At 48.1% G+C, this 13,656-nt stretch overlaps 1 protein-coding gene across 2 annotated transcripts in view; it reads left to right on the top strand.

The window, feature by feature from the left end:
- The window catches only part of RRBP1 (ribosome binding protein 1), a 47,555-nt gene that overhangs the window by 1,218 nt on the left and 32,681 nt on the right, over positions 1–13,656 (top strand). The window lies entirely within an intron of this gene.

Here is a 13,656-nt window from a genome sequence, read left to right as displayed (position 1 = left end):
CATTGTGGAGAGTCGGCCAGGCTGTTTAAACTCCGGGGTGCGGGTCCACGTCGGAAAGAGGGGCTGCTGAAGAGAGAAGCCGTGGAGACCCAGCACTCGTGGGAGTGGGCTACAGGTGTGAGAGGTTACTGTTGCATGAGTTTCTAGAGAGTTCAGAGGCCTGGAGGGAGGTGGGGTCTGGGTTTGCCTCCAGCCAGCCCGCTGCAGACGCAGCCTTGCCACGTCCCAGAATCTGGGTCCCACCCCCTGCCACGCCACAGACCCTTTGCTCAGGGTTCTCAACCTCTCTGAACTCGGATTTCCTTATCTGTGGCCTGGTGATAGAACCACCCACTCACAATGGGGTCAGGCAGGCTCCTGGTAGGTGCTGGGACATATGGGGACCTTGTGCAAACGAAAGCAGTTTGGCAATAACTCCTGGAGGTCAGAGGTCATCAGCCTAGGAAGCACCAAGGAAATGAAACTTTGCAGGCTCTTGGGAACCTCCCAGGTTTTGCCTTGTGTGCTGAAACTGTCCGGGCATTTTCTGGAGTTGGGGACAGCCAGAGAGCTTATTGGAGCTTTTTGACTGTTGAATGTCCCCAGAGACTCAGGTCTTTGGTCCAGCCTTTCCAGAAGGGCAGCTGTGTGCTTTACTCACGACCCACGTGGCTGGGGAGCACCTCACGTCCCCTGATGCTGTCCACTGTGCTGGGTCGTCTTGACTTCCATTTAACCTGACACCGGGAAGTTCTGGTGACCCTGCAGTGAGCTGCTCTCTGGTGACGTCTCCACTCCTTTGTGAGCTCTCCAGAGGTCAGCCCCACCACAGACAGCCAGTTTGTGTTCCTTCCAGGAAGAAGTTTCCAATTCTGAGGTCCTAAACATGCCACATCCCTCTCTATTTAAGTGAAGGAGGAAAGCTGGAGGCAGATGGTGGAGCTATGCAGGGTTTCTGGGCCAGTTGAGTTTGGGTTGGAGGGAGGACCAGAGAGGGGGATGAGAAAGGTGTTTCTGGGACTAGAAACCGTGTCCTGTGTGTAGAGCCGGAAGTACCATGCTGTAACAGAACTCTTTCCTTTCCGAGTTAGGAGTCTGCCTTTGAACGTCTCTACAGAGAGTAAGGGATTAGATTGGTATTTTGGTGCATGAATATTTTTTGGTGATGGGAGAGTTTTAAATAAATCCTGAATCACTGAGTCACATTTGAGCAATTATGTTCTTTGCTAAAGGGTCAATAGGCTATAGTGATGATACAGCACCAAATTCCATGTAAGTGGTTGAATGCAAACAATTTGATTGGAATACTGGTTTATTTAGTAGCTGGGAGGACACGGCAACCCAGTCCAGTATTCTTGCCTGGAAAATCCCATGGACCGAGGAGCCTGCTGGTCTGTACAGTCCATGGGGTCACAAAGAGTTGGAGACAACTGAGCAACTAACACTTTGAACATAACAGAGTAAATGTGGATGAAATGAGGCAGACCAGCAACCTGGTACATTTTTTCCAGCTGTCTCACTGGACAACTGAAGCTCAGCCCAACTTGATTTTTAAGGTTTACCGTTTAGAAACGGATTCACAACTTTGATCTCCATCTCGGGTGTCCATCCAGTGGGTGAGAATATGGAGGCCCAGCAGGTCAGGCAGTCATTAGGCTAGTTCCTGCTGCCCAGCTGCTGGGTGATGTGGGCACAGCCTTCTGAATGTTCACCAACAGGCCTTGTAATTCCACACTCCAAGGGAGCACCTCGATCTGAAAATGAAGAGTTTCAGTGGAGGGAAGGTGGGGAGTCAGTGTGAAGCATGGCAGTGAGTGTGAAGACCATGCTTTCATCTCACATCTTTCTCCACCATCTCCTGTGTGCCGGGCCTTCATATACTGCAGACGAGTGAATCTCATGCGTGTCTGCAAAAGCTCCTGTCTAGAACTGTTCAGTAGGGTAGCCACACAGAAGTATTTAAACTTTAATAAAATGGAAGTTCATTTCTTAGTCACAAAGCCACGTTTCAGTGCCCAGTGCCACGTGGTGGTCAGCGCAGATTTCAATCTGTTCCCCTGCCACAGGGAGTCCTGAACAGCTCTGGTCTGAAGGTGGCTGGTGTTCCCTGAACATTGCTGCTGCTGCTAAGTCACGTTAATCGTGTCCGACTCTGTGCGACCCCATAGACGGCAGCACACCAGGCTCCTCTGTCCTTGGGATTCTCCAGGCAAGAATACTGGAGTGGGTTGCCATTTCCTTCTCCAATGCATGAAAGTGAAAAGTTAAAGTGAAGTTACTCAGTTGTGTCTGACTCTTCGCGACCCCATGGACTGCAGCCTACCAGGCTCCTCCATCCATGGGATTTTCCAGGCAAGAGTATTGGAGTGGGTTGCCAGTGCTTTCTTCCCCTTGAACATTATGCCTCTACTTTTCCTGATCGTTTAGAGACAGTGTTGCGTTGAACCCTGTGAAGTGCCCATTCTGTAGGTCAGGAACAGTTGGCTAATGGCAGTTCATGCGTGTCCACCTACTGAGATGTCACCTTAGAAAGTACTTTTGGACTGACTCGGGTGCACCTTACAAATTGCATGTTCAGGGCAAGAAGGAGGAAGCAGGGTCCTGCTCTGGAGAGGTTCCTGCCTAAAAGCAGCACCATCAAAATGGCCCAGTGTAACAGACATGGAAAATAGATATTGGGCAGAAAGCATATGGGAAAGTAAATATTTAATTCTAAGTCAGAGAAGCTGGGCAAGAGGGCCATTTGACATTACCGAAAATTAACCTGGGGACTTCCTTGGAGGCTGTTTCCTTAGGCTCGAAAGTTCAGGTGAGTTTCCTGAGACCGGCAGGCCGACTCCCATGGCCAAAGGCCAGGCACACATGGCCTGTTTCCTTTAAGTGCCCTGTGTGATGTGTCTCTCCCACCCGCTCAGCAACTCAGAGCAACTGTAATTTATAAAGAAGGTTTTGCAATTTCTACGTTGGATTATTTTAGCAAGGCTGCAATAGCAGCCGGTCTCTGAACCCTGCCTAGTCCAGTGTCCTGGTGTTTGCCTGCTTGGCTGGCATCAGGTGTGCCCTGGCTATTGGCAGCGCTTTGTTATATTCCATGTAACTTCAAAAGGATCATTGGTTAGTATTTGGAGAGAATTTTTCTGAGCAAGCGGCCTCATGTCAGTACTGCACATAGAGCAGCATCAATCCAGTTAACAGAGATCCCAGAGTGACTGGCAGCTGCCTTCGTGTTGGTCGGAGAGACCATGCTGGAAGTGATCAGCTAGCTATTGTGATTGTGAACATCATCGGCTGGCCTCAAAGTTGGAATAAAAGACCATCTTAGACTCAGGGCTTTAATGTTGTGCCCTGACCCTGGCTGAGGTGTGAGTGAACCGGGTGTGTTTCGGGCTGACTTGAGACTGGTTCCTGGCTGGGGCCACACCTGCATGGAGGGCACTTGGCCAGCACATGAGGTTTATCCAGCCCCGTGTTGCTAAACCACTGAGCCACCTTTTAAAATTGGAGAAGCTGTTGTTGTTAAAAATCTAGATTTTGGAGCTTTCTTGGGGACAATGGGGATTTCCAGGCCCACTGGATCTGTTTCTTGGTGGCAGCCGTGGACTGCAGTCGCCTCCCTGAGCAGGGCCTGTGCTCTCTTCCCAGCCCCCACCCCTCACTATACCTTGCTTGGGTCCCTGGGGACACTGTCTGCCCCCACCTCTGAGAGCTCAGAGAAGCCGGAGGGCATCTGCCTGTGACCTGAGTAGTCCACCAGAGTCTCCCCCGAGCTGCAGCTTGGGTTCTAATCCCCAGAGTAAGTGGTATGACCTTGGACATGACTTTGCCTTCCCGGGGCTTCAGTTTCCTTCTCATGTAAAATGGAACTAGGCCAGGTGGCTCCATCTTCGAGGCCACACACCTTGGTTTATCCTTCACTCTGTGCTTTCTCATATGTGTACCCTTCATGCTGGCAAACCTACCAGCTCCGTCCACTCACCCCGTCCCCCCAAGGCTGGCTGGGTGCGGAACCCTCATCCCCTGGTGTATTTCACTGGCTCTGGGTGGTCTTCCTGCTCTGTCCTCACCCTCGCCTTCTGGTCTGTTCCCATGGCAGGTCGTGCCACCCTGCATTAAGACCCTCCAAGGCCCTGCCTTCCCTCTGCCTCACTGCCGGCCCCACCCTCCGCTCTGGTCACACCGCTGCCCTCTGTTTCCTGGGCGCGCTCTGGCCGCAGGGCCTTTGCATGCACTGTGGTTCTCCCAGGGGAACTGGTTCCCGGACGGCCACGTGGCCACTCCACCTACTGTCCTCAGGTCGGCTCATGGGGCTGTCCCACTTCTCTGCATGATCACCACCTCATGTGTCACATGTGTGACTGACTTTGTCACTTCTGTCCCCGGAGCATAAGCTCTCCCAGTGCAGGGACGTGTCTGCTCAGTTTCCCCGGGCAGCCCTAGCGCCTAGAACAGCAACGTATGGTAGATGCCTGTCCTGCCGGGCCAATGGAGAGGTGATTTTCTAGTGCGCGAGTTCTGTGAGTATATTATGATTCCATCTCAAGTAGCCTGGATTGCTTGAGCATCAAATATAAACATGAAACATAAAATTCCAAAGCCAAGTGACGGTGGGGTTCCCTCCAGCCTGGCTCCTGCTGGGAGCCGATAGTTACTCGTGGCCACGCTGCCGCACGTGGGCTGTCCTCTGGTCAGCAGAGCCCAGGGGTCTGGAGTGACCCTCGGCAGAGGGCTCAGGCATCTGCTCTCTCCCCAGCACCCTCCCCCGCAGGCCGTTAGATTGGTCTCGGTGCCACCTGTTCTCTGCTGTCTGTCACCCACGCGGGGCCTCGCTGGACCGGGCCCTTCCCAGGTGCTTCTGCTCGTTCCAGGAGGAGAATTCGCCATGAGCATCCTTACCTCCCGGCCTAGCTGAAGAGTTAGACTGGCTCGTGGGGCAGCCGAGCATATCGGTGATGCACCCTTACTAGAAGCCAAAACACTCTTTTTGGTTTGAACAATGTGCTGCCTCCGAAAAGAGGTGGATTTTGTGCTTTGTGAGCAGGAGTGTTCCTTAGTGGCAGGCATTCCATCCCCGCTCCTTTTAGCCAAACTCTGTGGGGCCAAGGAGCACGAGGGCTTGATGAGGCTAACCTCCTGCCTCCCTAGCCGTGCATCCTCGAGGCAGGGGCATGGGAGCTGAGAGGGGGGTGCTTGAGCAAGGGGTCGGGCTGGTCGTAGCCCCTTCCAGGCTGAGTCCACAGCCCTCGTCTCCTCCTGCCTTTGCTTTTAGGCAGAGAAACAGTTGATCTAAACTCCGACCCCTTCTGATGGGAGGAACTGGCCCACTCATTTCACGCAGAACCGTGAGAGATCAGGTTCTGGCCCTCAGCCCAGGTGGTACGTTTTCCTGGCACTTTTCATTCAGTGGTTAAAAGGTTCAACTCAACTGTAGCAAAACCGATTTCCTTTTTAATTAAGACACCCTGCATAGGAATTAAAGGTAACTTTGTTTCTGTTGAGTATGTTTTCATTTCCCAGGAATTCTAGACCAGTTGTAGTCATAAGAAAGAAAGATAATCCTGTGGGGAATTTTGTAGTAACCACAGTGATCGGGGGAGGGGGTCAGTACAGGAGAGTGACTGGGTGACCAATGCCAAACTGGCAGTCTCAGCAACACGTTAGCGCGTGGACGGGCCGGCAGTAGCCATGGCCAGGCCCAGCCACCTCTTCCCTCTTAGGTTGGAAGCCCCAAGCCTTGTTCTGAGCAGTCTGGTGTCAGAAGCCACCAGGGACAGTGTGGGCTGTGGGGAGTTAAGGCAGGAAGTGCCCGCCCGCAGGACCTTGGTCTCCACTTCCCCTCTCATGGGAACCGCATGGTCAGAGCACGTGAGCAAGCTGAGTGGTATAGGAGTGGCTGAGCCGGTACAGACCCACAAGGCATCAGAGATGCTCCTTCCAGAGCCACGTGGACTTATTTTCTTACCACATTGGCATACGTATATTTATATGCATTAACTCTTTACTAAAGTGAAGTCGCTCGGTCGTGTCTGACTCTTTGCGACCCCGTGGACTGTAGCCTACCAGATTCCTCTGTCCATGGGATTTTCCAGGCAAGAGTACTGGAGTGGGTTGCCATTTCCTTCTCCAGGAGATCTTCCCGACTCAGGGATTGAACCTGGGTCTCCCGCATTGTAGGCAGACGCTTTACCGTCTGAGCCACCAGAAAGTCCTTACTAAAGTAAAGCTCTGTCCTAAAGTAAAATACAAATATCGCAAAAGGCACCATTGTGTCTACAGCTTAATAAAGGTCCATGGGGCAGCACCCTGTTTAACCAGCAGACCAAGAAATGTGATCCCCCAGCAGTTCATCTGGTGCCCCTCAGCTGTTGCCCCTCCTGGAGGGTCACTGCCCTCCTGACCTTTAGCTCGCGGGTCCCTCCACCCCCAGGTGAACTCAGGGGGAGTGGACTCACACGCGTGTTGCTCTTTGGGTCTCCACTTGACAATGCATGTGAACGTGAGGTCCATCCGTGCTCTGGGGCTGTGGTGAGTCATCCCTGTATTGTGTGTTCTCCATGTGTCACTCTGGAGGGGCACTCAGGTAGTTTCCAACTTGGGGCTTCTGTTATGATATATAATAAATTACATTATAAAGTGTAGTCTTGCCCCTGACTTTGGTGACTGACAGTGTGGACTTTTCCCCCCAGCGCTGGTCCTCTGTTGTACCCCCGCCAGCGTTGTAGAGCCTGGACTGTAGTCCACAGTGGCCGACTGCAGAAAGAAGCCAGGTGAGGCTGAGTTACCACTTCTCCTAATGAGAGGTCCCTGCCTCCCGCCACCCTCACCCTGTCCTAGAGGTGGCAGTCCTTGGCTGCAGAGTTCTTCATCAAAGATGAGCCTTTGCAAAAGCCTTGTGGAAGGGTCAGATTTTACCAGTGGTGGTGTTTTAATTGCTAAGTTGTGTCTGACTCTTGCAACCCCCGGGACTGTAGCCCACCAGGCTCCGCTATCCATGGCATTTCTGCCCACGAACAAATGCTGTCCCAGCAGAAAGGAAGCCCCTTGCTGTAAATGCGGGAGAAGCTCGCAGAGAAGATCAACAAAGCCAGAGCTTCATTTTTAAAAAAGATAAGTCATGGTGACACATATCAAGCAAAACTGGTCATAGAAAGGGAAAATAATATTGAGTGTCAAATGGGACTTCACTACAGATGTGGTGACATTGAAAAGATGAGTGGTTTTGATGAACAACTTGTGCTCAGTAAGAGTCTACCAGTGTCCTAAGTGTTTATTAGAACCTGGAGGATCCAGCGGAGGAGGCTGCACCGCACTGTACATACTAGACAACTTTTTTCATCCCAACGTGGCAATGATTTTGCAACTTTTAGCAACATAAGTCAATTTCTAGGAAAACGTAATTTAACAACACTGAGCTAAGAAGACAACGAAGAACCTGATGAAAGGGGTGCCTTCAGGAGCTCTATACTGAGCATCACACTAAGTAGCAAGACACCCAGGTATTTCGCTTTGAGATGAGAAAGAATGGGGTGCTTGCTGACACTCCTCTCATGCCCAGTGTTGGCAGTCCTGCCCTATGCCAACACTCAAGAAAAGTGAAGCTGAAGATAGAAAGATGGGAAAGAAAGGAACAGGATCTACAGGCAATATGCTTACATATGTAGAAAAATTTTTTAATCTACACTCTTAGTAGAAACAGGCAAGGTTGCCTGGGGTGGAGGGGTGGGCAAGAATTACCAAACAGAGATCAATTACTTGTCAATGTCACCAGCAACAGAGAATGAAACTTAAGAGAGGCAATGTTTGTAATAGTGTAAAAACGGAAAAACCAAGAAAAATACCTTTCCCCAGTGAGACTGCATGGCATGCGTTCTCTTCCCCCACCAAGGTACCTGTGCTGTTGCGATATGGTTCCCACCTGACCGATGTTTAGCGGAACTGTTGTAGGAAGGGGGAGGCCCCCCTTCAGGGCCCCAAGAGCCGGCTCTTGTCTGACACTCGGAAAAGAATTGTCCGAGGAGACAGCGTGCTGACAAAGCAAGAGATTTTATTGGGAAAGGGCACCCGGGTGGAGAGCAGTAGGGTAACGTAACCCAGGAGAACTGCTCTGCCACATGGCTGGCAGTCTTGGGTTTTATGGTGATGGGATTAGTTTTGCAAGTGGTCTTTGGCCAATCATTCTAATTCAGAGTCTTTCCTGGTGGCGCACGCATCGCTCAGCCAAGATGGATGCTAGCGAGAGGGATTCTGGGAAGTGGATGGACACGCGGTGTCTCCCTTTGACCTTTCCCGAACTCTTTTGGATGGTGGTGGCTTAGTTCCATATTCCTTACCAGGATCTCCTTTCATAAAACCATCATGTGAATGGTTACTAAAGGGCCTGGCCAGGGTGGGCGGTTTCAGTCAGTGTGCTTCCCCTAACAGAACCTGCATTCAGAGATGCTCAGGAGCATGGATGTGCTGGGGTTAGACTGAACGCAGCGGGAAACCATTGATCCCACTCCCTGGGAGCCCCGTGTCCACTGCAGGAAGAACTCTGCATGTCTGAATAGCCGGTGTGTGTCTTGAGGAGTCGGGGTTCCTGATTCCTACCTTGTGGGGTATGGTCTTCACTGATGAGGCAAGAAGATTTAGATCTATTTATGTACCTAAGTTTTCCAAAGACTATTATTTTGGAGAAACACAAAAACATGTCAGTGGTTTATTTATTTATTTATTTTTCCTTAGGCAAAGAAATTGAATCTGAAATGGCCAATGAATAAGCCAAGGCTTGGAATAGAGTACATTTCTATTTTTGGTGTTTTAGCTTTCTTTAAAATGAATAGCATTGTTTCTTGAAAATAGGAAGTCAGTTATTTCCATCCTCTTAGAACATGAAATAGATTATTTCTGAATATATCTTTCAGTTACCGATTTTTCTCTTAGTTTTTCTGGGTTAAAAAAAAAAAAGAATTAGAGGTTGCCCTTAAAATTTAAGATGAGGTGATCTGAAGATTTCATGTTAGATGGAGTTAATAAGGGAAGTGAAGTTGCTCAGTCGTGTACGACTTTTTGCGATCCCATTGACTGTAGCCTACCAGGCTCCTCTGTCCATGGAGTTTTCCAGGCAGGAGTACTGGAGTGGGTTGCCATTTCCTTCTCCAAAAGTGAAAGTTGCTCAGCTGTGTCTGACTCTTTGCGACCCCATGGACTGTGCAGTCCTTGGAATTCTCCAGACCAGAATACTGGAGTGGGTAGCCTTTCCCTTCTCCAGGGGATCTTCCCAACCCAGGAATGGGACCCAGGTCTCCCACTTTGCAGACGGATTCTTTACCGGCTGAGCCACAAGAGAAGCCCAAATAAGCATTCTCTAAAAAGTATAGCTGGGCTTGCAGGGTAGTAGAGGAGATTGCCAGAGGCCATAAGCCCGCGGGGAGAGGGGTGAGCGGCAGGGACACAGGTAAGCTGGCCCTATGGAGTGCGTGTCATCATCCAGAGTCTGGGTCTTGGGTCTTTGGCTTTTATGTCCAGGTGGAAGCTGTGTCGGGGGAATGGAATCCCTCTCCATATTCCCATGTAAAACCTGTGCTAAAAGGGCTGCTGGTTGGGGTGGGGCGTGGAGATAAGATGATTTGTCCTGAGGCAGGAGAGGCTGGGAATGTTTGGCTGGGGATGATGCTGCCGCTAAAACTCTGTCCTCACTGTTGCTTTCTCCTAAGGCCTTGTTGAAGCAGAGATAAAATAGCTCTTTGGAGACAAGCCTGAAATTCAGACCAGACAGGATTACCACTGATAAAATCCCCCCAGAGTCACTATTAAGAGGTATAAAAGTACTGAAAACCAATAATGGGCAAAAAATAGCACCAGGGAAAAAACAAGGCAAACTTGGGGGAAAAAAAAAAAAAAGAACCTCAAAGGACTGATTGATCACAGAGCTGGTTAGATTCAGCTGAAGAGACAATCGGTGAAGTGGAACACAGGTCCGAGGATCTCTCCTGAGTGGTGGCAGAGGTTGAGGTGCAGTTAGGAGTTACTGCAGAAAAGCAGGAGCATTGATTCCCAGAACCCATGAAACATGTGAGAAAGCATGGTGAGCCTGAATTAGAGGATTAAAAATAACTACATACCTAAAGGTTTTGTTGAATCCTCAGAACCCAAAGATGGATCTTAAAAGTAATGAGATCTTTTTTTTTTAAAGGTCTTATAAATGATAAATTGACAACATGTCTTTTAATACTAAGCACGTCCGCCCCTCTCCCCCACCAAAAAAAAAAAAAAAGCCAGAGAAATAAAACAGTATCTTCAAAGCGGTGAGAGTAAGTAACTCTCAGCATGGAATTCTGTACTCGGCTAACCATTCATGGTGAATGACAGTGAAGGAAAGAAATCCTTTCAGGGCTGCAAGAACTGAGAATGTTGCTAAGAGGAGATTCTTGATGAAACAGGTGGTCAAGGATGTGCTTTGGGGAGATTCAGAGATGCAGGAGGCCTGCGACGCAGGAAGCAGTGACTAGCAGACAGACGGGGGACCATTTGGGAAATAGAAGCATGAATGTCTGGAACTGCAGAGTACCTGCAGGTGGTCCAGGTGTGTGTGAGGGAGAAGCAGGTTGGGGGGAAAGGAACCCCCCTTCATGGAGGCCCCAGACCCAAGCCTTCTGTGGCGCTTCCTTTGCTGGGAAGTGTCTGCTGTCAGGTGTGTGTGTTAAGAGAATGTAAGGGGAAAAGGCATTTTAATCACCTTTTTTTTTTTGATTAATCACAATTTTTTAAAAGAGCACTTGCACATAGACACACACAAAAGCAGAAGACTGTAACTTTCAAATGCAGAGGACAAGATGTCTAGTGGAATGCAAAATAAAATAAGAAAATAAGTGAGGAATAAGCAAAGAAAAAGTACTGTAGACAAGAATAACAAGATGAAGGTGTAAATGAGTCCAGATACATAGCGAATCACAGTAGATGTTGATGAACTGGACCTACCAGTTACAAAGACAAATTGCCATGCTCGTCTTAATATAAAATCCAGCTATATGCTATTTTCCACTTAAAACATGACCCCAGAAAGGTTGCAAGTGAAGAACAGAAAATGATTCTAGGCCAATATTAACACCCCCCCCCCCCCAGAAATTGATGTAACTTTTAAAATAATCAATGAAGTGAAAAAAAATCATTAGGGATAAAGAGGATCACTTTATAATAGAGGATAAAATAGTAGGCACTTTATTAGGAAGATGTCACAGTTCTGATTTTATATTCTAATAAGGTGCCCTCCCAATAAAGCACAGGTTGACAGATTCCCAGGAGAAACTGACAACTCCATGCTCATGGAGGGAGATTCTTAAAGCTCTCACTAGCTGTTAGATTAAATAGACAGAAAATGAATGGGGTTCTACAGAAGGTTATACACTGGAACATGCGGCCTTCAGTCCACAGGGTACGTTGTGGTTGTTCAGTCGCTCTCAGTCGTGTCCGACTCTTTGCAGCCCCATGGACTGCAGCACACCAGACCTCCCTGTCCCTCACCATCTCCTGGAGTTTGCCCAAGTTCACATCCATTGAATCGGTGATGCCATCCAGCCATCTCACCCTCTGCCACCTTCTTCTCCTTCTGCCTGCAGTCTTTGCCGTAGTACATGTTCATAAAAGCTGACCACAGTCTAGCAAAACACCCCAACATCATAATCCAAGCCAGTGCTTTATCAGACTGCAGGCCCAGCGTGTCACGACCCTCAAAGTCAATTTAATTTGTTGTGAAAAACTTTAAAAAAATGTTGATGGCTTAGGAGATACCAGTGCATGACACATGCAAATACTGAGTTACTGTTTCATGAAAGTCTTATTATTTATATGTTCATATACATACTGTTGGAGAAGGCAATGGCACCCCACTCCAGTACTCTCGCCTGGAAAATCCCATGGGCGGAGGAGCCTGGTGGGCTGCAGTCCATGGGGTCGCTAAGAGTTGGACATGACTGAGCGACTTCACTTTTCACTTTCATGCATTGGAGAAGGCAAGGGCAACCCACTCCAGTGTTCTTGCTTGGAGAATCCCAGGGACGGGGGAGCCTGGTGGGCTGCCGTCTATGGGGTTGCACAGAGTCGGACATGACTGAAGCGACTTAGCAGCAGCAGCAGCAGCAGCATACGTACTGTTGGAGAAGGAAGTGGCAACGCACTCCAGTATTTTTGCCTGGAGAATCTCATGAACAGAGGAACCTAGCAGGCTACAGTCCATGGGGTCACAAAGAGTCGGACACGACTGAGCGACTTCGCTTTCACTTTCATACATACTGTGCATATAAGAGGGTGCATGTATGTGTCCTGGGTCAAGTTATCTTCCTGGATCATGGTTGCAAGTGTAAAAGCTTCGACCTGTATCACACAGAATGGATCCTCTGATGGACAATGCAGTTGAATTAGGATTGTTGATGGTAATTCAAAGCCCTCACATGTTAGGAATGTTAAGAATGTTAGGAATGTTAAGTTAACGATGCCATTTTGTGAGTCAGAGGTCTTTTGGGAACTGGAAGATACTTCAAACTGAGCACCGATGAAAATAGTGCATTGTAGCTTGGAGGATGAAGCTACAGTAGTACTTTACAGGACAACTTATTACCTTAAACATTTGCTACAAGAAAAAAGAAAAAAAGGCCTGAAAGTTTATAAATGTTCATGTCAAGCAGTTAGAAAGAACAGAAGGAACCAATGGAAGTTAGAAGAAGGAGTGATGAAAATTAATTATGTGGACTGAATCACAAACCCATAAACGGGTCCTGGAATCATCACTGAAATTGAAATAGCAGTTAAAGTCAGCTCTCTACCAAAGGGAACCTTCATACACAGTTGGTGGGGATGTCAATTGGTGCAGCCACTGTGGAAAAGAAGAGTATAGAGGTTCCTCAAAAAACTAAAAATAGAACAACCATATGACCCAGAAGTTCTGCTCCTGGGTATGTATCAGAAGGAAAACAAAAGCACTAGTTCAAAAAGATACATGCCCCCCACCGTTCATAGCAACACTATTTACAATAGTCTAGAGGGGAAACAACATGAATGTCCACAGACAGATGAATGGATAAAGAAGACGTCAGATGCGTATATAATATATATAGTGAAATACTGATAGAATACTACTCAGCCATTAAGAAAAGAATGAAATTTTGCCATTTGCGACAACATGGGTGGATCTAGAGGATGTTGGACCTAGAGGGTATTGTGTGAAGTGAGATGAGTCAGACAGAGAAAGAAAAATACAGCATGATATCACTTATATGTGGAATCTAAAAAATACAACAAACTAGTGAATATAACAAAAAAGAAGCAGATTCACAGATAATAGGAAATAAATTAGTGTTTACCAGTGGGGGGATGGGAAGGGGGAGGGGCTGGACAGGGGAAAGGGATTAAGAGATATAAAATAAGCTACAAAAATAAAATGAAATAAAACAAGCCCTAAGAGTATATTGTACAACATGGGGAGCATAACCAATCTTTTATAATAACTATGGAGGGAGCAGTTTTATACTTAAAAAACCTTTAAAAATTGTGAATCACTATGTTGTACATCTGTAACTTATATAATCTTATACAGCGCCTATATTGCAATTTTTTAAAAAAGCAGCTCTATACCCACTCCTCCCCCTCCAGGAACAGATCGCAAAAAACCAGACTCTGATGGTTTTACAGGCCATTTCTTCTGGA

Source organism: Bubalus kerabau, chromosome 13 (assembly GCF_029407905.1).
Source record: "Bubalus kerabau isolate K-KA32 ecotype Philippines breed swamp buffalo chromosome 13, PCC_UOA_SB_1v2, whole genome shotgun sequence".
NCBI classification, from domain to species: Eukaryota; Metazoa; Chordata; class Mammalia; order Artiodactyla; family Bovidae; genus Bubalus; species Bubalus kerabau.
This window is presented reverse-complemented; position numbering and strand designations above follow the sequence as displayed.